We start from the raw sequence: 26,086 nt of genomic DNA on the forward strand, positions 1-26,086 counted from the left end.
CAGGGAATCTGATCTCTGTTGTCTTGAAATCAGGGATAGTTCCAGGCGATCTCCAGCCCCCACCTGAAGCTTGGAAACCTTAATTCTTTTCTCTCACGAAGCACGGCAGTTGTCAGGGAACTGGCTTTCCCCCGGTGCTGTTTGCTATGCCGGGAGAAAGCCAATTTCCCCAGAAAATCCTGCCTCTTGTTCTATCCTCTCCTCATCTACTGCAGAAATCGCCTCTCCCCACACGGGAGACGCTTAAGAAACGAATAAGGCTATAATCCTATCCAGGCTTGCTTGCAAATAAGTCCCAATAGCCGCGCTGGGATTTACTTCAGAGTAAACATGCACACAGCGGTGCTTTAAGTGTGTGTCTGTGTGCATAGGAAATAAGACAGAGGTCTCCAAAACGGCTAACCATGTGGATTGAGGAGCATCAGTTCCCCTCCTCACACAACACCCCCTCCTCCCAGCCAACCTGGCTGGCAAACGGCTTGTTCAACAAAGGGCAACCTCTGATTTGTCTCTCCCCCTCCTCCCTCTAGTAGATGAATGAGGGGGGGGTTGAAGGTTCCGCCATCTTTACTTGTTGATTGTTGCTGTTATAGTCCTTTTAATGGGGTTTTAATGGGTTTTAATGGGGTTTTTTAGTTGGACCGCCACAAGCTTTTGATAGTGGCGGTCAACAAATCAAATAAACAAACAAACAAATAAACAAAGGAAAGGTTTTTATCACAGGATCATAGAATTAAAAACCTGGGTCCCAGAGACCCCCCAAGCCAACCCCCTTCCCCACACAGGATGATCCAAAGCAGGGAATCCCAAACTTTTAATCATCAGCTGCAGAGGAGAGGACACGCAGTAATGGGTTTAAACTTCAAGTACAACGATATAGGCTAGGTATCAGGAAAAAGTTTTTCACAGTCAGAGTCGTTCAGCAGTGGAATAGGCTGCCTAAGGAGGTGGGGAGCTCCCCCTCACTGGCAGTCTTCAAGCAAAGGTTGGATACACACTTTTCTTGGATGCTTTAGGATGCTTAGGGCTGATCCTGCGTTGAGCAGGGGGTGGGACTAGATGGCCTGTATGGCCCCTTCCAACTCTATGATTCTATGATTATTAGATTTCTAGCCCGCCACTCCCCTGAGGCTCGCGGCGGGTAACAACATATAACCCCCCCCATAAAACCCCTAGTACATAAAACAATCCTCAACCCACCTGACCCACCCTACCTGATGGCGACGGAACTATCCGAAAAACCAGGGGTCACTGCTGATGTAAATGTAAAGGTGGGGGGCGATTTTGGGCTGCCGCCATCTTGGGTCCCAGGCCACATCCCTACTGCCCCCTCCCCCCCAAGAAACATAAAAACAGCCTGGTGTTAAGTCTACTGCACATTCCATGTAAGTTATTTAACGTTCAATGTAAACCGCCTAGAGCTGCAAAGAAATGGGTGGTATAGAAATCTAGATAAATAAATAAATAAGTAAATAAGTAAATAAATAAATAAATTCAAAACACATGGGGTTGCTTACATTTCTGTTTTGGTGGTTGTGCAGTGGCCATATTTTAGTCTGGGGGAGGGAAAAAGTTATTTGTAAAAGCCGTTTGTAAGAGCCTCACTGGGGAAAGAGAAAGAGAGAGAGAGTAGAGATGCCAGACTCCAGGTGATGGCTGGAGAGAGAGAAAGACAGACAAGCAATGGAAAATCCCATGTCCAGGAGCAAGCAGGCGAAGGCTTTTCCAGCCTCCAAAAGATGGAGAGTTTTGGGGAAGGGCTGCCAACCCTGGGTTAAGGAATTCCAGGAGATCTGGGGTGGGGCCTGGGAAGGAGAGATCCTGAGGAGGGGGGAGGAGCTCAGCCGTAATAGGATCCCATCCAGCCCACCTTCTTCAGGAAGGTAAACAGGGTTGGCCCAGGCCAGCACTGGGATGGGAGACCAGCAAGAAGGAGGAGAGTTTGTTTTTACATGCGGCTTACAGTCGCCTCCCCTTTCCTCTCCCCACAACAGACACCCTGTGAGGTGGGTGAGGCTGAGAGAGCCCTGAGATTCCTGCTGGGTCAGAACAGTTTTATCAGTGCTGTGGAGAGCCCAAGGTCCTTGCAGCTGGGCAGCTCTCTGTTTCCAGCGCTCTTTCTATATTCAGGAAGAAGAGCATCCTGTCTTTGGAGAGGCAAGTGGGTGATTTGGCACAATGTAGGTAGCCTCTTGTGGCGCAGGGTGGTAAGGCAGCCGACATGCTGTCTGAAGCTCTGCCCATGAGGCCGGGAGTTCGATCCCAGCAGCCAGCTCAAGGTTGAGTCAGTATCCCATCCTTCCGAGGTCGGTCAAATGAGTACCCAGCTTGCTGGGGGGTAAACGGTCATGACTGGGGAAGGCACTGGCAAACCACCCCGTATTGAGTCTGCCATGAAAACGCTGGAGGGCGTCACCCCAAGGGTCAGACATGACTCGGTGCTTGCACAGGGGATACCTTTACCTTTTACCTTTAGGTAGCCAAGAGGTCGGAGTGAGTTTAATCATCTTCTGATGGTTATTGTTGTGCTGAGTTGGATATCAAGTTTGTAGGTGTGTAGGTGGCACACCAAGCAAGTCCAGGGATGGGATGTGTGATTCGGTGCCAAAGCGGCCGTTCCATCCGGTCTCAGCCACTGGCGGGAACGGCTGCTTCAGTGGCCGAATCGCACATCCCTAAACAAGCCACCTTGGAACGCCTCTTGCTCAGAAAATGCAGACTGGTTCCCCCCCTACTGCCTCCAAATTCCTCACTGCCCCCATTTCCACTTAAACATCTCCGAGGGAATAGAAAAGGGCCAGAGTCCAGGAGAACCTCTAAGCTTAGCCAGATTTCTCGCAGGGGAGAAGCTTTCAGGAGTCTTCTTCGCTTCGACAACATCCCTGCGTGACCAGTTTCACCGCAGAACTCCTTTTACGGTTATAAAGTTTCATTTCTTTATTTCTAGGCCAATTTATGTCCTGCTCCTCCTGGCTGTCCTTCTTTTCAGCCCATTATTACCAATCCCCTCCTCCACCACCAACGAAAACCGCTCCCAGGAAAACGCAAGAAAGTGGCGTTTCTCAGCAGAGTTCGTGAGATCCCCGCAGTGGCTTTTGCGTGCCTATAAAAACTCTTCTGTGTTTTCTTTCTGCAGAATCCATCGGCGAGGCAGCTCAGGCACGGTGCGAAACAATAAAATACAGGAAGGCCTATAAAGAGCGGCGGGCGGGAATAAAACGAACGGGCGAAGCAGCGGTGCGAAGAACTCAAATTCCGTGCAGCAGAAGGGTAATCACCACTTGCAGAGTTACCAGAGGCCTGGGAGAACTGGGCCGTCTTCGCCCGCGGCTGCATCGTGGCAGATAAATCAGAGGATGTCTGTTAGGCATAAGACTAAAAACGGAGCCTCCAAGAAGTATTGTAGCTATTAGCATGTAAGAGTTGACTTCCGGGGGATGGGGTCTTCTGCAATGTGCCCAGTAGCACACCTTGGGCTGCGGCTCAGTAGGGGAACCTCTGCTTGGCATGCAGGAGGCCGCAGGTTCAATCCCTGGCACCTCCAGTTAGAACAAGGATTCCCACCCAGGGGTCTTGAGGCTCCCAGGGGTCCGCAGGAACTCTGGAGGGGTCCATTGCCTTTCCCCATCTTAGAATCATACAGGCCATCTAGTCCAACCCCCTGCTCAACGCAGGATCAGCCCAAAGCATCCTAAAGCATCCAAGAAAAGTGTGTATCCAACCTTTGCTTGAAGACTGCCAGTGAGGGGGAGCTCCCCACCTCCTTAGGCAGCCTATTCCACTGCTGAACTACTCTGACTGTGAAAATTGTTTTCCTGATATCTAGCCTATATCGTTGTACTTGAGTTTAAACCCATTACTGCGTGTCCTCTCCTCTGCAGCCAGCAGAAACAGCATCCTGCCCTCCTCCAAGTGACAACCTTTCAAATACTTAAAGAGGGCTATCATGTCCCCTCTCAACCTCCTTTTCTCCAGGCTGAACATTCCCAAGTCCCTCAACCTATCTTCATAGGGCTTGGTCCCTTGGCCCCAGATCATCCTCGTCGCTCTCCTCTGTACCCTTTCAATTTTATCTACGTCCTTCTTGAAGTGAGGCCTCCAGAACTGCACACAGTACTCCAGGTGTGGTCTGACCAGTGCCGTATACAATGGGACTATGACATCTTGTGATTTTGATGTGATGCCCCTGTTGATACAGCCCAAAATGGCATTTGCCTTTTTTACCGCTGCATCACACTGCCTGCTCATGTTTAGTTTACAATCCACAAGTACCCCAAGGTCTCGTTCACACACAGTGCTACCTAGAAGCGTATCCCCCATCCAGTAGGCATGCTTTTCATTTTTCTGACCCAGATGCAGAACTTTACACTTATCTTTATTAAATTGCATCTTGTTCTCTTGCCTTAATGCACATGGTCACAAGATAGGGAGTTGGCCCCTTCCACTGCTCCCCCCTCCCTCCTTAGATGGAGGAGGCGGATCCTGCATGCGCAGTCCTGCTTTAAGCTGCTCCCTGTCTCCCCCCCTCCTTCATCCTGCCTGCTGACGTGGGTGGGGATGTCACTCCCAGTGACATGTGTGTGGGGGGCGAGGCCAGCTGACTCCACTTATGGGGTACCTTGAAGCCTGAACATGCATTTCAAGGGCTCCCCCACCGTAATGCTCTTTTTCATGCGCTGTAGATGGGTCTTTGGGTTTGCTCTGCTCTGGCGGATCTTACTGTTTCCTCTTGCCTGGTCTTTTCTCCCCCAAGCTCCGCTTTTGTTTCAAGAGCGTCAGGGTGGGAAATGCAGAGCCACAAACTGCCACGCTGTGTCCTGCCGTCCCGTCCTCCGGCGCATTGCCTCATTAGCTCTGATGAATGTTTTGTATTCCAGCCATGGCTCGTCAAAAGGGCGAGCGGACAGTGACAGCCGCTCGGGGCTTGCATTGGCTGGCAGCGACAGCGGGACAGACCTGCTGAGCTCAAAACAAGTGCCAGGAACGGCCGTTGCTGGCAAGAGGAGGAAAGAAGAAGAGCTGGTTTTTATACCCCGCTTTTGATTGCCTGAAGGAGTCCCAAAGCAGCATCCAAACACCTTTCTCTTCCCCTCCCCACAACTGACACCCTGGGAGGTAGGTGTGGCTGAGAGAGCTCAGTGAGAACTGAAGTATCAGGGCTGTGATTAGGCCGCATGTGGAGGAGGAGGAGGAGGAGCGGGGAATCAAACCCGGCTCACCAGATGACAAGCTGCCACTCTTAACCAGTACACTCTGCTGGCTCTCCAGAGAGGGCTGCCTTGAGTGGCAGACTCAGGGAGAGTTCTCGGAGGGCAGTTTTCACTGGGAGAGCTGGTGGGCTGAGCAGTGACAGACTTTCCTTGCCTCTGCAACTGTGCTCTGTTGTTCTAAGAGGCAACCTGGAGAAATTGACATCCTGAGAAGTAATTTGCCACTTCCATGTGATTCCGCAACAGAAGTTCTGATGAGGGTTGTGACGCAGTAGTCAGGAGAGTCAGTAGCCAATGATTTGTAGCCATCCCAGGGGTCATTCAAGGCCAGAGACGAATCCTAGCCCTGTGCTCAGGAATTTCTACTCCTCATGGCTGGAAGATCCCTTTGTTTAAAGTGGGTTACTGCCCACTTTCTCTTGTCTAGTAAAAGAAGGGTCTCTGCTAGCGGGGATGAAGGACCTTCCACCATTAAGCTCTCATCTCTCTCCACCTGCGGATGTGTGGGCATGTCGCCCTCCTTGCAGCCTAGCCACAGGGGCTTGCAGGATGTTGCTTTTGTAACCATCTTTTAAAGCTTCAATAAGGAGACTTTCGAGTAAAGAGGATTCCTTTTAAACCTCAAAGGGCTGTGAGTTTGGACCTTTGCCCCAACCAGACAGGTAACCAAATGACTGCAAACACTCTGTGACGCTGCAGGCCAGTTTTTCTCGGGGGGTCTAGTCCAAAAGTCCCGACACATAACAACCCTGGATTCCCTTGGCAGCCTCCCATGCAAGTCCAAACCAGCACCAATCCTGTTGAGCTTCTGAAATTGAACTGGATCAGGCTGGCCTGGACCTTCCAGCACACAGCAAGATACAGGCAGAGGTAGCTTGTTGGCCAGGACTTCCTGGCCAGCTAACCGGGCAAAGTCAAAACTGTGGCTCAGGGGTAGAGCATCTCCTTGGAACGCAGGGACCAGGCAGGAGGAGATGGGAAAGTCCTCTTTCTGAGACCCTTGAGAGCCACTGCCAGTCAGAGAAGACAAGACTGACCTGGATGGACCAAGGTATCAGGCGCTTCATGTGTTCGTGGGAGGTCATGCGTGTGTCTTCAGGAGGGGACATTCTACCTGTCCTATCTCTGTTTTGCCACCAGGAGCAGAGAGTTGTGGAGCCCAGAAGATTCTCCAGGTCTGGTTTCTATTTTATTTTATCTACCATTCGACTTCTATCCTGCCACTCAGTTCAGTTCAGTTCAAACTTTATTACAGTCGTTCAGACCAAGTTGTATGAAGTTAATACATGAAAGACCAAAAGAATAGGGTCATTCGATATCATGCAATTTAAAACAGATCATAAAATAGAACTTAAAATTATGCTACTTCAGAGCATCGGATTTTTATGGCAGCGGCACAAAACTTAGCCAGCTGGGTTGTCACCTGGGGGGACGAGCTGGCTCGTGGCGGCTCACAAACATAATAAAATATAAAAAAACATAAAATACAATATATAAAACACAGCACAACACATAAACCAGAAAACAAGAGAGATGGTGGTCCCAATAACCCACAAAAGGCCCATTTTCTTCCATTCCTCTAATGAGCCTGTTTGGTGTAGTGGTTAGGAGTGCGGACTTCTAATCTGGCATGCCGGGTTCGATTCTGTGCTCCCCCATATGCAACCAGCTGGGTGACCTTGGGCTCAACACGGCACTGATAAAACTGTTCTGACCGAGCAGGAATCTCAGGGCTCTCTCAGCCTCACCCACCTCACAGGGTGTCTGTTGTGGGGAGAGGAAGGGAAGGCGACTGTAAGCCACTTTGAGACTCCTTGGGGTAGAGAAAAGCGGCATATAAGAACCAACTCTTCTTCTTCTTCAGTAATCTCAGGGCTCTCTCAGCCTCCCCTCCCTCACAGGGTGTCTGTTGTGGGGAGAGGAAAGGGAAGGCAACTGTAAGCCACTTTGAGACTCCTTCAGGTAGAGAAAAGCGGCATATAAGAACCAACTCTTCTTCTTCTTCTTCTTCTTCTTCTTCTTCTTCTTCTTCTTCTTCTTCTTCTTCCTCTTCCTCTTCCTCTTCCTCTTCCTCTTCCTCTTCTTCTTCTTCTTTCCTCTATCCCTGGCTCTGTGAGCCCTATGTAAATCTGGGGCAATGGTAGGCCCCCAGGAGGAAGGGCCCGTTCTTATCACCCGGTATACAGCTGGTACACAGCCTGGCCTCAACTAAAAGCCTGGTGGAAGAGCTCCAACTTGCAGGCCCTGCGGAACCCAGAGAGTTCTGGCAGGGCCCGCAGCTCCTCCAGGAGCTCATTCCACTAGGTGGGGGCCAGGATCAAAAAGGCCCTGGCCCTGGTCGAGGCCAGGCATGCTTCCCGGGGGTCCAGGACCCTCAACAAATTCAGACCCGCAGAGCGAAGTGCCCTGTGGGGGGCACAAGGAGATAAGCAGACTTGCAGATAGGTAGGACCCAGACTGCGTATGGCTGCTTTGTCTGCTAAGGCATCCCCTCCCTACTTGGAGAACATTTGTCAATTGCTGGCAGCTCAGGAACCCCAAGAAGCTCTGACTGCATGAAGACATTCCAATTGAGAGTCAGAGAAATCCATGTGGACTGTAGGGGGTATTCATGGACCGTATCGTGGTGCTCCTCGGGTGACCTCAGGTCCCTCCTTTGCAATTTGATTTATATATAAAAAAAAAAAACCCTCCCTGTTACTCATTAACCAAAGGGGGGCATAATTATATCATTATTTCAGATGATTCACTTTAACGCACGTGCCGGTTAATTGTTACCTTGTTCGGATCGGGATGACTGTTTTCGCTTGGAAAACGTTAATCACTTTGCTCTTAAAAAAAAAATATGTAACTTCTTTTACATAATGTTGTAATGAGCATCGGAGAGAAGCATCCTGGAGCCATCAGTGCTGTGCCTTCACCATCTTCGCGTCTCCATGGCAACGGGATGTCTTTTCCTCCTCGATTTTACCTGCCCTTAAAATGAAAAATGTGACTGTCTCAATTCAGGCATTTGGAAAATCAAGGCGGCCTCCTGAATGGCAGACTTGTAACCAGGTGCTGGACGGCTGGAGGATTAGATTTCTTTTCTTTGCCGGCTTTGTTGTGGCAGGGGAAATTTGGCCTGTGAAGTTTGAAGAGAATGCAGTTCAGTGCCTTAAGAGTGTTGTGGTGACCTCTAATCTGGAGAATCAGGTTTGATCAGGTTTGATTCCCCTCTCCTCCTCCATATACAGCCAACTGGGAGACCTTGGGCCAGTCACAGTTCTCTCAGAGCTCTCTCAGCCTCATCTACCTTGCAGAATGACTCTGAGGGCAAGCAGAGTCCTTGGATGAGTGTGAGTTACTCCAAATCAGGTGGGTCACCATGTTGGTCTGAGGTTGCACAACAAAAACAGGGTCCAATAGCACCTTTAAGACTAACCAAGATGGATTCAAGGTGGGAGCTTTTGAGTACATGCACAGAAAGCTCACACCTTGAATCGATCCTTGTTGGTCTTAAAGGTGCTGTTGACTCTATTTTTGTTGTGTTACCCCAAATTGGGTTCCCGCATGAGGATGCAGACACAGGATTGGATCTTGGCCTTGGAGAGAGTTTTTGACAATTTTGATTCCCCATTGACCGTTTATGCACTGGGAACTTCACTGACCCAGTTCTCATGCAGGAGTACAAATCGGGGCGGATGGGGTGCACCAGGACAAATGCTCCCCCATGTGGGTGCAGGGACAGGTGGGCCAACCTGCCATGAATAAAACTCCAGCCTGCAGCCCGGCATGAAACCTCCAGTGCATAAACGGTCATTGTGAGCTTCACATCTGGAAACATTATTATATATTGGAAGCTTCCCATTTTGGGGTCCTTCTGCCACCAACCGGGTCTTGTTATATTATAATGTTATACGTGTGCACATGTTCTGATTTATTTGACGATTGATGAAGGTCCTTTGGGTCAAATCGCATTTGGTCTACGATCGCATCATGAACAACCATGGAGAACAACCATGCGTAATATTGCACAGATTCTGATTTTTGTATTTTAATGCTGTTTTTAATCTTCTTAATGTACACTAAATGATAAATGTTTCTACCCTCATTTTAATATTTTGTTGTCCTGACTTGTTTTCTCAATTTGGGCTTTTGTTCCCTTTTTGATTTGCATGTTACACCCCAAAACACGCCAGACTGGAAAACCTTTCATGACTTATTGTAATATTTTATTATTATAATATATATTGTTGTGATATAATATTATTTGTGGAAATCTATTCTGATGAAGTCCCTTCAGCTGTAAGCTGTTTTGAGACTCCTTAAGGTAGAAACAAGTGGGGTATAAAACCCTGTCCTTCATGGTCTTTTTCTGTCACCATGGGGTGGGGTGACCCACATCGTGTATTTCAGGGGTAGTCAAACTGCGGCCCTCCAGATGTCCATGGACTACAATTCCCAGGAGCCCTTGCCAGCATTCGCTGGCGAATGCTGGCAAGGGCTCCTGGGAATTGTAGTCCATGGACATCTGGAGGGCCGCAGTTTGACTACCCCTGGTGTATTTTCTGTGGCAACCCCTTCCTGATGTGATTCCCTCCCCACAGATTCTCACCCAGCATTGAGTGTGCTGAAGACCGGCTTCCTTACCTCTGTACGGCCTTCCTTTCCCTTATGCTGGGCCAGTTTTTTTATTTTAAGTGTCTCTTAAATACAGGAATATTGCTTATTGTTTTCAAATTGTCTTCAAGGCACCTCATCTGCCTCTGGCGGGGCGAGCAGAATGGAAACGATCAAAATACATTTTGATTCCTGATGGAAATCACAAGAAGCATCTCATATGAATGACAGGATATTGAGCATTTGGAAAATAGCATTTATAGCATTTTCTGAAAGGGAATAGGGTACTGCAGTTGCTCTGTTGTGGTGGATGGCAACACGAGGCAGCAGCAGCAGCAGCACCCATAGTAACTAAAGGGAACCCCCATGTTCATTGGCAGTTAACCTCTGAATCCCAGTTGTTGGGGGAATTGCTGGGCCTTTGGGTGAGACAGGATGCTGGTTTGACCCAGCAGGGCTCTCCTGATGTTCTTGTGGGGACCTCGGCCTCTCTGCCCTGTTGCTGGCCCTCCAGAGGAACTGGCTGGCCCCTGTGTGAGGCAGGAGGCTGGACTGGATGGACCCCTGGTCTGACCCAGCAGGGCTCTCCTGATGCTCTTAGGAAGGCCTTGGCCTCTCTGCCCTGTTGCTGGCCCTCCAGGGGAACTGGCTGGCCCCTGTGTGAGACGGGAGGCTGGACTGGAGGGACCCCTGGTCTGACCCAGCAGGGCTCTTTCAATTTTAGAATCATAGAATCATAGAATCATAGAATCATACAATCATACAATCATAGAATCATAGAGTTGGAAGGGGCCATACAGGCCATCTAGTCCAACCCCCTGCTCAACACAGGATTAGCCCTAAGCATCCTAAAGCATCCAAGAAAAGTGTGTATCCAACCTTTGCTTGAAGACTGCCAGTGAAGGGGCGCTCACCACCTCCTTAGGTAGCCTATTCCACTGCTGAACTACTCTGACTGTGAAAATTGTTTTTCCTGATATCTAGCCTATATCGTTGTACTTGTAGTTTAAACCCATTACTGTGTGTCCTCTCCTCTGCAGCCAACGGAAACAGCATCCTGCCCTCCTCCAAGTGACATTTTCTTACCCTCAAGGGGCTTGATGACCCAGAGGAGCGTCCAGCACATGCCCACCCCCTTCCTACTGGGGAGCCTGTGGTTTAAGGTTTCCTTCCACATTCTATACCCTCCTTCCAAAAGATGCGTAACCATTCCACCGTCCTCACAGCCATTCAAAAGCCCACACTCTGGTTGCACGTGACGTCCTGCTCGGGAATCAGATGCGGATCAGCACGTATGCTCCCACCACGGTGCGGCGCCTTGTTTGCCAACACTGAACAAATGGCAAAAGTAATATCAACTCATGAAAAACAAATCTGGAAATAGCTAATTCAATTAGAGATTCCACTCTTGGTGTGGCCGTTTCAGCTTTTCCGTGGCCATAATCCTTCCTGGCAAAAACAGGAAGCCGACAGGAGGCGCCGGGGATGGCTGGCCGGCTGTGCCAATCTGTCTTTCCATCTGGAAAGTCGGTGGTCTTTGGAACAGTCATAGAATTACACATGGAGGAGTCGTCCGAAGGGATTGCTCGGCCCCCTTCAGCCCCCTCCCCAAATAGAACAGGATGGCATCTTGCCATTAGGGAACTGGGGGGAATGAAAGGGACGCAGATGGAGTGAAAGACAAACAAGGAAACGCACGGATGCGCAACTGGCTCTGATATTTTCTTCTCTTCTCTGCGGCCTTCAGAGAGAAACCAGCCTGCTTCTACTCTGCAAGATGTCCGACCGGGCAGGGTGTAAGAGCCAGTTGCTTTTTTCATGATGCAGGACGGACTCTGTGCTGGATCTGCTTGAGAAGTTTATTCTGAAGTTTCTCTTTGGAAAGACCAGGGAAGCCATGAACCAGGTGGCCCACAGACTAGCATAGGATCATAGACTAGACTCCTAGACTCCTAGAGTGGGAAGGGGCCATGCAGGCCATCTAGTCCCACCCCCTGCTCAGTGCAGGATCAGCCTCCAGCATCCAGGAGAAGGATCTGTCCAGCCGCTGCTTGAAGATGGCCAGTGAGGGGGAGCCCCCCACCTCCTTAGGCAGCCTCTTCCCCTGCTGAACTAGACTCCTAGAATCCTAGAGTGGGAAGGGGCCATGCAGGCCATCTAGTCCCACCCCCTGCTCAGTGCAGGATCAGCCTCCAGCATCCAGGAGAAGGATCTGTCCAGCCGCTGCTTGAAGACGGCCAGTGAGGGGGAGCTCCCCACCTCCTTAGGCAGCCCCTTCCACTGCTGAACTAGACTCCTAGAATCCTAGAGTGGGAAGGGGCCATGCAGGCCATCTAGTCCCACCCCCTGCTCAGTGCAGGATCAGCCTCAAGCATCCAGGAGAAGGATCTGTCCAGCTGCTGCTTGAAGACGGCCAGTGAGGGGGAGCTCCCCACCTCCTTAGGCAGCCCCTTCCTCTGCTGAACTAGACTCCTAGAATCCTAGAGTGGGAGGGGGCCATGCAGGCCATCTAGCCCCACCCCCTGCTCAGTGCAGGATCAGCCTCCAGCATCCAGGAGAAGGATCTGTCCAGCCGCTGCTTGAAGACGGCCAGTGAGGGGGAGCTCCCCACCTCCTGAGGCAGCCCCTTCCACTGCTGAACTAGACTCCTAGAATCCTAGAGAGGGAAGGGGCCATGCAGGCCATCTAGTCCCACCCCCTGCTCAGGGCAGGATCAGCCTCCAGCATCCAGGAGAAGGATCTGTCCAGCCGCTGCTTGAAGATGGCCAGTGAGGGGGAGCTCCCCACCTCCTTAGGCAGCCCCTTCCCCTGCTGAACTGGACTCCTAGAATCCTAGAGTGGGAAGGGGCCATGCAGGCCATCTAGCCCCACCCCCTGCTCAGTGCAGGATCAGCCTCCAGCATCCAGGAGAAGGATCTGTCCAGCCGCTGCTTGAAGACGGCCAGTGAGGGGGAGCTCCCCACCTCCTGAGGCAGCCCCTTCCACTGCTGAACTAGACTCCTAGAATCCTAGAGAGGGAAGGGGCCATGCAGGCCATCTAGTCCCACCCCCTGCTCAGGGCAGGATCAGCCTCCAGCATCCAGGAGAAGGATCTGTCCAGCCGCTGCTTGAAGATGGCCAGTGAGGGGGAGCTCCCCACCTCCTTAGGCAGCCCCTTCCCCTGCTGAACTGGACTCCTAGAATCCTAGAGTGGGAAGGGGCCATGCAGGCCATCTAGTCCCACCCCCTGCTCAGGACAGGATCAGCCTCCAGCATCCAGGAGAAGGATCTGTCCAGCCGCTGCTTGAAGACGGCCAGTGAGGGGGAGCTCCCCACCTCCTCAGGCAGCCCCTTCCACTGCTGAACTAGACTCCTAGAATCCTAGAGTGGGAAGGGGCCATGCAGGCCATCTAGTCCCACCCCCTGCTCAGTGCAGGATCAGCCTCCAGCATCCAGGAGAAGGATCTGTCCAGCTGCTGCTTGAAAACGGCCAGTGAGGGGGAGCTCCCCACCTCCTGAGGCAGCCCCTTCCCCTGCTGAACTAGACTCCTAGAATCCTAGAGTGGGAAGGGGCCATGCAGGCCATCTAGTCCCACCCCCTGCTCAGGAAAGGATCAGCCTCCAGCATCCAGGAGAAGGATCTGTCCAGCCGCTGCTTGAAGACGGCCAGTGAGGGGGAGCTCCCCACCTCCTCAGGCAGCCCCTTCCACTGCTGAACTAGACTCCTAGAATCCTAGAGTGGGAAGGGGCCATGCAGGCCATCTAGTCCCACCCCCTGCTCAGTGCAGGATCAGCCTCCAGCATCCAGGAGAAGGATCTGTCCAGCTGCTGCTTGAAGACGGCCAGTGAGGGGGAGCTCCCCACCTCCTGAGGCAGCCCCTTCCACTGCTGAACTAGACTCCTAGAATACTAGAGAGGGAAGGGGCCATGCAGGCCATCTAGGCCACCCCCTGCTCAGGGCAGGATCAGCCTCCAGCATCCAGGAGAAGGATCTGTCCAGCTGCTGCTTGAAGACGGCCAGTGAGGGGGAGCTCCCCACCTCCTTAGGCAGCCCCTTCCACTGCTGAACTAGACTCCTAGAATCCTAGAGTGGGAAGGGGCCATGCAGGCCATCTAGTCCCACCCCCTGCTCAGGGCAGGATCAGCCTCCAGCATCCAGGAGAAGGATCTGTCCAGCCTCTGCTATCAGAGCCTTGAATTGCTGCCTGGGGTGGGAGGAACCGGTGGTGGGAGACCTCTATGCAGAGGCAGGCAATGGCAAACCCCTTCTGATAGTCTCTTCCTTAATCAGGATCATCTTGGCCAGCCCAATTTTGCCAGGTCTAGAAGTTAAGCCTCTTGTGGTGCAGAGTAGTAAGGCAGCAGAAAAGCTCTGCCCATGAGCCTGGGAGTTCAATCCCAGCAGCCAGCTCAAGGTTGACTCAGCCTTGCTGGGGGGTAAACGGTCATGACTGGGGAAGGCCCTGGCAAACCACCCCGTATTGAGTCTGCCATGAAAACGCTGGAGGGCGTCACCCCAAGGGTCAGGCATGACTCGGTGCTTGCACAGGGGAGACCTTTACCTTTTAGAAGCTAAGCAGAGTCCCCCTTGGCTTGTACTGGACGGGGGACCACTCAGGGAGTCCAGTTCTTTTGAGTTAATTTAATTCCATTGGCTCCATCCTCTACATGGCAGCCCTTTAAATACTTAAATACGAGTTGACAGTACTAATTTTGGCAGACCATTCAGCACCAGACAGTTCCATAGTCTCCCTGCCTGTCCAGATAGACAATGCTGAGCGAGAGAGACCTCACCGTGACCTTTATCCCTATCACACTGAATCCACCGACCGCGTCTTTTTGGACGCTGTAAACTTTTCTCTATTTATTCATCTAGGCCATTTCTTTGTCGCCTCTTCGGAGCACTGCTGAAGGCCACTCACAATTAAAAAACGCAGCATAAAAATGTAATTAGAGCAAGCCGTTCGACGTGTGCGGCTTCCAACTTAGGGAGATCCCGCGAGCTAACGTCCTCCAAAACGTCCTTTCCTTAATCGCCTGGCTCCGGTCTCTTGGCATAAACAGCATCGGGATTCTCGCTCTCTGGAGGCTCTTCCTGCGCCGGTTTGACGCGTCGCCCTTTCATGTTAGAGCGACGTGAGATTAGCCGTGTCGCTCCAGCCTCCAGCACGACACAGACAGAGACCTCATGGCATCGCCAGCCTTCTGTTGTGCCGAAGTGCTCAAAAGGCATGATTCACGGCACAGGTCCGTGGAGGCCGCAGGCTGACGCGAGCATTACATGTTCCGAACCAACAGCCTTTTCAGGCTCTTAAGGAAACGGGAAGGCGGTGGTGGGAACGGGAAGGATGCGTGCCGTTTGTAGGCACGGGTGTCGTTTTTGCAGAGAGCTTTCCCAATGATTCTCAGCGCTTTGCGATTTCATTCTGGGGTGATGGCTTTGCCCGGCATGACGCTGGAGGAAGCTCCGGACCGTATTCTGAGTGCGACGTTGATAGAGGAGGTTATAGGAGACGATGCAGCAGAGACAATTACGTGGTTTCATGCTTCTGAGCTATTAAAAAACCTTCCCGTAATTGCCCGGCTGTTGTTTTCTGGATGGCATCTTATTGTTGCTGTTATTGGTCTATGGCTTCTTGTGACTTTTCTCTCCCGCCTCTCGCAGTTTGTGTCTTTAATGCGCAGTTTCGGCCCCTTGCTCTATTACAATATCTAATTTTTCTGAGTGATCGGAGCGTTTCGTGAAATGGCAAAGGCATTAGAGAGACCACCGGGAGGGAAAGGTTTAAATCAGCGACTTTTGAGTGGTATTCTTAGTAGGACTGGATGGACACTTTTCTCTTTGTATCTTTCTGGGTGCAATTGTATTTGTGTGTGTGTAGAATCATAGAACCATGGAGATGGAGGGGACATCCTGGGTCATCTAGTCCATCCCCCTGCACTGTGCAGGTCACTCACAACCCTCTCGCTCATCCACTGTCACCTGCCACCCCCTTGAGCCTTCACAGAATCAGCCTTTCCATCAGAAAAAGAAGAAGAAGAAGAAGAAGAAGAAGAGTTGGTTCTTCTATGCCACTTTTCTCTACCCGAAGGAGTCTCAAAGCGGCTTCCATTCACCTTCCCTTTCCTCTCCCCACAACAGACCCCCTGTGAGGGAGGGGAGGCTGAGAGAGCCCTGAGATTACTGAAGAAGAAGAAGAAGGGTTGGTTCTTAGATGCCGCTTTTCTCTACCAGAAGGAGGCTCAAAGTGGCTTCTATTCGCCTTCCCTTTCCTCTCCCCACAACAGACACCCTGTGGGGTGGGTGAGGCTGAGAGAGCCCTGATATTCCTGCCCGGTCAGAACAGTTTTATCAGTGCCGTGGCGAGCCCAAGGTCACCCAGCTGGTTGCATGTGGGGGAGTGCAGAATCGAACCCGGCATGCCAAATTAGAAGTCCACACTCCTAACCACGACACCAAACTGGCTCTAGAATTTCTTTTTAAGTAGCTGGAAGATCACTGATGTGATCTTCTCCCAGAATGCTAATTTTCTGTTCTTAACTCAAAAATCATCGTTCATGGGCTCCTTGGGACATTTACAGGGCCCGTGCGTCTGCCATCCATCTTGGCCAAATGCTTCGCAGTTATGCAAACCAACAGGTTTCCGCGGGTCCAAACGGCCACTGGATAAACACCTGGGAGTCGTCTCATTAAAATAAACACCTGTGCTCTCTCAGCCGGAAACCTTCATCCGCAGAATAATGGCCACTTCAGAGAGATGGGATCCAGCCCTGCCCTCTCCTCCGCAGCTGACGGTGCTAAATGGAGATAAAAAATTAATTCCCCTTCATGCAGGTTCTGAGCATCATGCTGGAGGCATTCTTTTTCCGGCTGCATTTCTCGGAGCCGAATTCTTAAACAGAAGAGCAGGAATTTCTTTCTGTTATTAATATTTCAGAAGGCGTCTTTTTGACTTTTCCTTGCTTGCGCTGCCTCTTCCCTGGGCTGAAAGGAGAGAAAATTGCCTCCATCAAGGATGCCCCATTGAACTTTTCCACCCTGGCTTAGAACAGAGGGAGAAGGAAGTTGTTTAGAAGATGAAGAGTTGGTTCTTAGATGCTGCTTTTCTCTACTTGAAGGAGTCTCAAAGCAGCTTCCAGTCGCCTTCCCTTTCCTCTCCCCACAACAGATGCCCTGTGAGGGAGGGAAGGCTGAGAGAGCCCTGAGATTACTGAAGAAGAAGAAGAGTTGGTTCTTATATGCTGCTTTTCTCTACCCAATGAAGGCTCAAAGCAGCTTACATCCCCCTTTCCTTTCCTCTCCCCACAACAGACACCCTGTGAGGTGGGTGAGGCTGAGAGAGCCCTGATATTTCTGTTGGTCAGAATAGCTTTATCAGGACTGTGACTAGCTCATGGTCAGCCAGCTGGTTGCATATGGGGCAACATGGAATTATTCCTGGCTCACTAGATTAGAAGTCCCCACTCCTAACCTCTACACCAAGCTATCTGCCCAAAAATGAGAGCCCAAATAACAAGAAAATAATCTATTGTAAGGCCTTTTATTAGCAGCAGCCCAGGGATACATAACAGGGTGTGCAATGTTATTGTTAGTGTAAATATGCAAAGGAGAGGCAAAGCACCGGTTGCTTGAATATACCTAACTGTATTTGGAAGAGAGTGAGGAGAGATAGTTCTAACAGTCTAACTGACTGTTTTCTTCATCGGAAGCTATTCAGGGAGGAGCTGTGCTGAAATGAACAGCACAGAGCCAGCTTGGTGTAGCGATTACAAGTGGTGGCCTCTAATCCGGATAACGGGATTAGATTCGCCATTCCTTATAGAATCATAGAATCATAGAATCATAGAGTTGGAAGGGGCCATACAGGCCATCTAGTCCAACCCCCTGCTCAACGCAGGATCAGCCCAAAGCATCCTAAAGCATCCAAGAAAAGTGTGTATCCAACCTTTGCTTGAAGACTTCCAGTGAGGGGGCACTCACCACCTCCTTAGGCAGCCTATTCCACTGCTGAACGACTCTGACTGAGAAAAACTTTTTCCTGATATCTAGCCTATATCGTTGTACTTGAAGTTTAAACCCATTACTGCGTGTCCTCTCCTCTGCAGCCAGCAGAAACAGCATCCTGCCCTCCTCCAAGTGACAACCTTTCAAATACTTAAAGAGGGCTATCATGTCCCCTCTCAACCTCCTTTTCTCCAGGCTGAACATTCCCAAGTCCCTCAACCTATCTTCATAGGGCTTGGTCCCTTGGCCCCAGATCATCTTTGTCGCTCTCCTCTGTACCCTTTCAATTTTATCGATGTCCTTCTTGAAGTGAGGCCTCCAGAACTGCACACAGTACTCCAGGTGTGGTCTGACCAGTGCCGTATACAATGGGACTATGACATCTTGTGATTTTGATGTGATGCCTCTGTTGATACAGCCCAAAATGGCATTTGCCTTTTTTACCGCTGCATCACACTGCCTGCTCATGTTTAGTTTACAATCCACAAGTACCCCAAGGTCTCGTTCACACACAGTGCTACCTAGAAGCGTATCCCCCATCCAGTAGGCATGCTTTTCATTTTTCTGACCCAGATGCAGAACTTTACACTTATCTTTATTAAATTGCATCTTGTTCTCATTTGCCCATTTTTCCATTGTGTTCAGATCTCGTTGAACTCTGTCTCTATCTTCCGGAGTATTTGCCAGTCCTCCCAATTTGGTGTCATCTGCAAACTTGATGAGTAGTCCCTCCACCCCCTCATCTAGATCATTAATAAATATGTTAAAAAGTACCGGGCCGAGCACCGAACCCTGAGGTACCCCGCTACTCACCTCTCTCCAGTCTGATGAAACACCATTGACAACAACTCTTTGAGTGCGGTTCTCTAACCAATTCCCTATCCACCTAACGATCTGAAAATCCAGATTGCAGTCCTTCAACTTATCCATCAGAACATCATGGGGAACCTTGTCAAAAGCTTTACTAAAATCCAAGTAAATGACATCAACCAAATTTCCCCGATCCAGCAAACCTGTTACTTGGTCAAAAAAGGAAACTAGGTTGGTCTGGCAGGACCTGTTGGAGACAAATCCATGCTGACTTCCTTGGATCACCAAATTGTCCTCCAGATGTTTGCAGATCGCTCCCTTTAATATCTGCTCCATTATCTTCCCCACAACAGAGGTCAGACTCACTGGTCTGTAGTTTCCCGGGTCATCCTTCCTCCCTTTTTTGAAGATTGGAATAACGTTTGCTCTTTTCCAGTCCTCCGGGACATCTCCAGTCCTTAAAGAGGTTCCGAAGATGATGGACAAGGGCTGTGCAAGTTCTCTGGAAAGTTCTTTGAGTACTCTTGGGTGCATTTCATCTGGACCAGGGGATTTGAACTCATCCAGTGCAGCTAAATGCCTCTCGACCACCTCTCTATCCATGTTAACCTGCCACCCAGACACTATCCTTTGGCTACAGCCATCTCTAGATGTGCCTAAACACTTAGACCTGTGGGAAAAAACAGATGTAAAATAGGCACTAAGCCTTTCTGCTTTCTCTGCATCTTTCGTTAGAGTTTGTCCATCCGCACCCAACAGCGGGCCTATTGCCTCCTTTACTTTACGTTTGCTCCTCACGTAACTGAAAAATCTTTTCTTGTTACAATGGGCTTCCCTGGCCAATCTTAGCTCACTCTCAGCTTTGGCCTTTCTGATGATTGATCTACAGTGCCTAGTAACCTGTAGGTACTCTTCTTTAGAGCTCTGTCCTTCCCTCCATTTCCTGAACATTTTCCTTTTCTTTCTTAGTTCCTCTTGAAGTTCTCTGTTCATCCAAATAGGCTTCTTAGAGCTCCTGCAGTGTTTTCGTATTTCTGGAATAGTCATTGATTGAGCATGCAATAGCTCTTGTTTGAGTAGCGCCCACCCTTCACATGCTCCCTTCCCTTCCAGCATTCTCGTCCATGGTATGACACTCATCATGTATCTGAGTTTATTAAAGTTTGCCCTACGAAAATCCAACATCCGCGTCTGGCTACAAGCTTCCTTGGCTCCCCATCTCAAAAGGAATTCTATGAGGACATGGTCACTTCCCCCTAGGGTCCCCACCTCCTTCACCTCATCCACCAACTCTTGCCTGTTGGTCAGTATTAAGTCCAGTATGGCTGAACCTCTTGTGGGTTCATCTACCATTTGATAAATGAAATTGTCAGCCAGGCAGGTCAGAAACTTGCATGACTGAGGACGCTTCGCAGAGTTTGTTTCCCAGCACACATCTGGGAAATTGAAGTCACCCATGATGACAAGGTCCTGCCGTTTGGATATTTTCTCAAGCTGCTCACAAAGTGCAGCATCCACATCCTCTCGTTGGTCAGGCGGTCGGTAGCAGACACCAACCACCACACTGTTTGTTTTCCCCTCGCTTATTTTCACCCAGATGCTTTCCACTGTAGATATGCTCTCCTTCACTAGAATTTCCTGACAGGTAAGCCCTTTCCTCACATACAGTGCCACTCCTCCACCTCTTCGATCTATTCTGTTTTTTCTGAACAGTTCATATCCATCCACCATTACATTCCAGTCATGAGAATCATTCCACCAAGTTTCTGTGATGCCTACTAGATCATACCTTTCCATCAGCATGAGAAGTTCCAGCTCTTCCTTTTTATTGCCCATGCTTCGGGCGTTAGTATAAAGACATCTGAATCCTTTTACTTTTGGTTCCCTATGAGCTGGCCTTGCCGGTTGGGCTGCCTCCGATAGTTTTCCTTCCATACACTCCCTATGTTGATCGTCTCCTTCCCCTAGTGGCTTTAGTTTAAAGCTCTCCTGATGAATCTCCCCAGGTTCCTGCCAAACACATTCTTCCCCAGTTTTGATAAGTGCAGTCCATCAGGTGCTAGTAGGCCTTCCTCAAGAAAGCCTATCCCATGGTCCCAGAAACCAAATCTCTCCTGCCGGCACCAACTACGCAGCCAGTGATTCACCTCCATTATCTTCCTCTCCCGACGCATTCCTCTTCCCTTGACAGGCAAGATTGAAGAGAATACCACTTGTGCCCCCATTTGCTTGAGCTTCCTCCCCAGATCTTGATAGTCTTTTTTAATAGGAGCGATGGTATTCAGGGACATGTCATTCGTCCCCACATGGACCATCACAAATGGGTAGCGATCCGTAGATTTGAGGAGTTTTGGCAGCCTTTCTGAAACATCTTTAATTTTCGCCCCTGGCAAGCAACACACCTCTCGGGTTAGGGGGTCGGGCCCAGCCACGTGGCGATCCATTCCTCTTAGCAGGGAGTCTCCAATTACCAGTACTCTCCTTGTTTTTTTTTTCTTCTCAACTCCATTTCCTTCTGTCCCCGTGGCCTCTTCCCTTTGTCTTAGAGTTTGTTTTGGGACCTCTTCCCTTGTTGACCCTTGCACCTCCTCTGCAAGGGCCTGAAATCTATTCTGGACCTCCAAAGGCCCCGAGAACTGTCTCGCCCTTCGCCGTTCAGTCTTTTTCCGAACTGCCTGCAGAGGCTCCCTATTGTGGTCAATCTCCTTGTCCTCTACAGGACTGGTTGTATTCTCTTTATTCTCTTTATTCCATGTTGCAGAGCTCTGGACTACGAACTCCTCCCCTTTCTTACTTTGGGTCAGAGTAATAATTTTGTTTTCTAATCCCCTAATCTTTTCCTCCAAAAGTTTTACCAGCTTACACTTGGGGCAGCTGTAGTCCATCTTGTCTTCTGGGAGGAAGGCAATCATGTCACACTCACTGCAGATGATGGGATGAGTGTCCTGGAGGTCCATTGTAATGTCTAGGCAGTGCAAGTACTAGGGAAATATAATCTACTGATATAATCTACTGATTCTAATTGCTTGGCCAAGAACCCCAGGCTAAGAGCCACAGGCCAAGAGCCCTTTGTCTCTTGCCAAAGGCTCGCACCTCTGGTGAGGAGTAGCCCTTTTTAATCCTCCCAACAATTACCCAGCAATCACCTCACCCAGGCAGAACAATAGCCTCACCTGGTCAACAGCAACTCTCCCCAGTAGCTCTCTCTCCACGTGCTCTCAGTTGTCTGAGCTCTGCCTCTGGTGAGGAGCAGCCCTTTTTAATCCTCCCAACAATTACCCAGCAATCACCTCACCCAGGCAGAACAATAGCCTCACCTGGTCAGCAGCAACGCTCCCCAGTAGCTCTCTCCACGTGCTCTCAGTTGTCTGAGCTCCTTCTCCACCTGTAGCCAGCTGGGTGGATTTGGGTCAGTCCCAGCTCTCTCGGAGCTCTCTCAGCCTTACCTACCTCACAGGGTATCAGTTGTGGGGAGAGAAATGGCAGGCAATTGGTAAGCCCTTTGATATTCCCTTGGGAAGTAGAAAGTGGAGTACAATCCCCACCCCCAGCTCTTCAAATCAGGTCACCGGAGGAGAATTTTTAAAGTTCTTAACCACACATCTCGTCCAATGCTGCCCCCCCCACCCAGTAGTACACTCCTCCTCACATGAATCATGCAGAGTACAGATCTTGCATATTCCAAAAATTACGTGTCACTGCATTCTTAGTTGCATTCTTAATTGCATTCTTAGAAACAGAGTAAATATATATGTGTATGAAGTACTTCTAACTTATGGCAACTCGTAATGACCTCCAAAATGTCCTTTCCTCAACAGTCTTGCTCAGCTCTTGTTGGCAGAGGTTAAATATGCAAAGGTTAAAGAATAAATAGCTCTATTGAGAGGAGAAAACAACTTTGTGAACAAGAGAGGAGGGAGGGCTTTTCTGCACATGATAAATATAGCGAAATGCTTACCTGATGTAGGCGTTATATTCCGGCCGCTCTGAATGACGTTGCCCACATCCAGTGTCTGGCCACTTGGTAGCTCGCCACACCCTCTGTTTTAAAGCATGAGTTGGGGAATTGCATAAAATGGATTCACCAGCCTAAAAAGTATTAGTGCCTGGAGAACAACCAGCAGGCAATCAGCAGAGGGAAGGCATGGAGGCTCAAGCGTGCTAAAGGTGCCTGCTTCATCCTGCCTCCCTCTCCCTTGTTCCCGGGGATGGGGATTACTTTTTAAAAATGGCAAACATCCTGGAGCAATGAATAGGCATACACATGTGGAGGCGATGCCATAAACCAGGGGTAGTCAAACTGCGGCCCTCCAGATGTCCATGGACTACAATTCCCAGGAGCCCCTGCCAGCGAATGCTGGCAGGGGCTCCTGGGAATTGTAGTCCATGGACATCTGGAGGGCCGCAGTTTAACTACCCCTGCCATAAACAAAAGAATATTAGCAGAAGAAGCAGGTCACAGTTTGCATCCACAACCCAGACCTCCTAGGCCCAAGTTAATATAGGTTGTCAGTAGCCTCTCCATCCTCACTCTGTGATGACTCACAGGCTTCTGTACGCAGCAACTGTCTTTCTAACCTGGTGTTGCTTAATTGGCTCAGGTGAGCCGTGTGGGCTGATCAGACAGGCATCTGCTGCTTAAGGCTGGGCAGAGTCTAAGCCCTGGTTTGTCTGCAGCTCCATTCCCTTCTGCTGGTCAGAGCTCTTTGCCTGTTGAACATCTGTCTGGGCTAAGCTCTCATCAAGTTGAGGCTTGGGTGAAACTGGGAGTTCCTGACAAGGCTCTTCCTCTGAGGAGTCCTCATTAACCAGACTTGAGTTCACAACTTCCCTAGAGGAATGGGGGGGGGGGAGTAGTTTGAATTTCTTGTGCAGAGGGTTGGACTAGATGACCCTTCAGGTCCCTTCCAGCTCTATGTTTCTATGAAATACCTGGAGACTGGAGGGGTGGGGGAGAGAGAAGCCTGAAATCAAATGAATACAATAAAATCTCCAAGTCTTTCCTAATCCAAAGCTTGGAATTCTACCCACTCTGGATACCCTAGGTTTTCAGGAACATACCCTAAATCAGTGATTTCCACACTTTTCGGGGCTGCCGCCCTTGGCTACCCAGTAGCCCCCCCCCCCCCACGTATGAACACACACCTTGTTCCTGGTGTTAGGTCGCTCGCCAATTCAAAAGAGATTACATTGCACACGTCTTCTTTTGGTTGCTGTGCAGCAGCTATATTTCAGTCTGGGGAAAAATATGGAAGTTTGTTGTAAAAGTCATTTGTAGAAGCCACTTCAGGTCATCACTGGGGAGAAAGACAGACAGGGAAAGGGGGAGAGAGAGAGAGAGAGAGAGAGAGAGAGAGAGAGAGAGAGAGAGAGAGAGAGAGAGAAACAAGCAGTGGAAAATCCCCTGGCCAGGACCAAGCAGGAGAAGTCTTTTCCAGCCTTGCAAAGATGAAATTCCTGGAGATCTGGGGTGGGGCCTGGGGAGGACAGAGTCTGAGGAGGGGAAGGAGCTCAGCAGGAGCTCATCCCCCCCAGCCCACCTTCTTCAGGAAGCAAAGTAGGGTTGGCCCTGGCCAGCAAAGGGACGGAAGACCAGCAAGGAGGTCCAGGGTCGCTACCACCCAGGGGCAGGCAGTGGCAAGCCGCCTTGGAACATCTCTCCCTAGGAAAATGCAGACTGCTGCCCCCCTACTGCCCCCAAATTCCTCACTGCCTCCCTGGATCCTTCCACCACCACCACCACCATGGCAGGTATCCCGCCTGCTTTGGGACCCCCACCCTAATTGCTGCCCACATTCATCACCTGAGATCTGATCCTTGGCCGCATCAAACGGCCCCCGTGGAGCAATACCTGAGGCCCAAATAAGATCGGAAACCGTTTCAGGATGGGCAGGGGGCCAAACCCTCCTCCCCCGAAGTGGCGAGGCTGAACAGCATGGTGGTGCTGCCCACAGCCATGACTTCCGCCAAAGGTTCATGTTGCTGGTCCCTTGCTAATTAGCTGCATGCAAATTAATGAACGGATTGCAGCTCACGGCCTTTCCCCACGGGGCAGAGGCTCGCTTTTGTTGGGCACTCTCAAGAAGGGGAAACAACTTCACACTACGTGGCTGGGGTCCCCAACATCAGGGGTAGTCAACCTGTGGTCCTCCAGATGTCCATGGACTACAATTCCCAGGAGCCCCTGCCAGCATTCGCTGGCAGGGGCTCCTGGGAATTGTAGTCCATGGACATCTGGAGGACCACAGGTTGACTACCCCTGGCCAACATCACGCCCGGGGGCACCATGGCACCATGGCACCAGGGAACAGCTTTCATGGTGCTCACCGAGCGTTTTTTGGAAAGTGGGTTGAGCCAGGAGCAGCTTGACTTTAGTGCTGGAGATCTAATTACCTATCCAGATTAAAATAACAATAAAATCAGTAGCACCTTTAAGACCAACAAAGATTTATTCAAGGCGTGAGCTTTCGAGTGCAAGCACTCGAAAGCTCACGTCTTGGATAAATTTTTGTTGGTCTTAAAGGTGCTACTGGACCCTGATTTTATTGTGCTGTTTCAGACTAACACGGCGACCCATTGGAATCTAGATTAAAATAACTTGAAGTTCCTAATCTAAATATGCAAAACATGCTAACCACGTATCTCCACTAATGCCCCCCCCCCCGAATGCTGTGGAATTATGCACACTATAGATCTTGCCCCTCAGGTCGGAAGGTGTCCAATATGCTACTGGGGATGAGCAGACGGCTAGTACGAGTAGCGCCAGAATGAATGAAGCGACTGGGCCAAAGCCGAAAGGACGCTCAGCTGTGGAGGGAACTGGTGGCGAAAAGACAGTCCGATGCTGTCAAGAGTTTTATTCCATAGGACTTTTATTCCCTGGAGGCCTGATCCTCTGAGATCGTAGGGTCACCAGGAGAGCAAAGCCTCCAAGCTTATATGAAACAGAGCATATTTCGAAAGAAACCCTCTACCTCTGGTGCCTGCTTGTACAAAGTTATTAGACCCACGTTAGTGACCTTTTTATTCTAGGCAAAACTGCCCTAAGGTGACCATTCATGAGGGCACGGTGTAAAAATAACAACAACAAGTGGAGTTCACTCTTGCCCTGGATGGACCAGATACCATGGAATGAAATTAATGCAAAAGAAATTCCGTCTAAACCTCCGGAAGAAGTTCCTGACAGTCAGAGCGGTTCCTCAGTGGAACAGGCTTCCTCGGGAGGTGGTGGGTTCTCCATCTTGGAGGTTTTTGCACAGAGGCTGGAGAGCCATCTGACGGAGAGGCTGATTCTGGGAAGGCTCAAGGGGGTGGCAGGTGACAGGGGATGAGCGATAGGGTTGGGAGTGTCCTGCATAGTGCATAGTGCAGGGGGAGAGGGAGAAGAGCCCAACCTTATTTACCAGCTCTTCCACACATCCCCCCTGCCCATCCTCCCTGCAAAGTGTAGCTAACTCTGACGTCATGTCTTTGGCTCCCT

This window comes from Paroedura picta, chromosome 2 (genome assembly GCF_049243985.1).
Source record: "Paroedura picta isolate Pp20150507F chromosome 2, Ppicta_v3.0, whole genome shotgun sequence".
In the NCBI taxonomy this organism is placed as follows: domain Eukaryota; kingdom Metazoa; phylum Chordata; class Lepidosauria; order Squamata; family Gekkonidae; genus Paroedura; species Paroedura picta.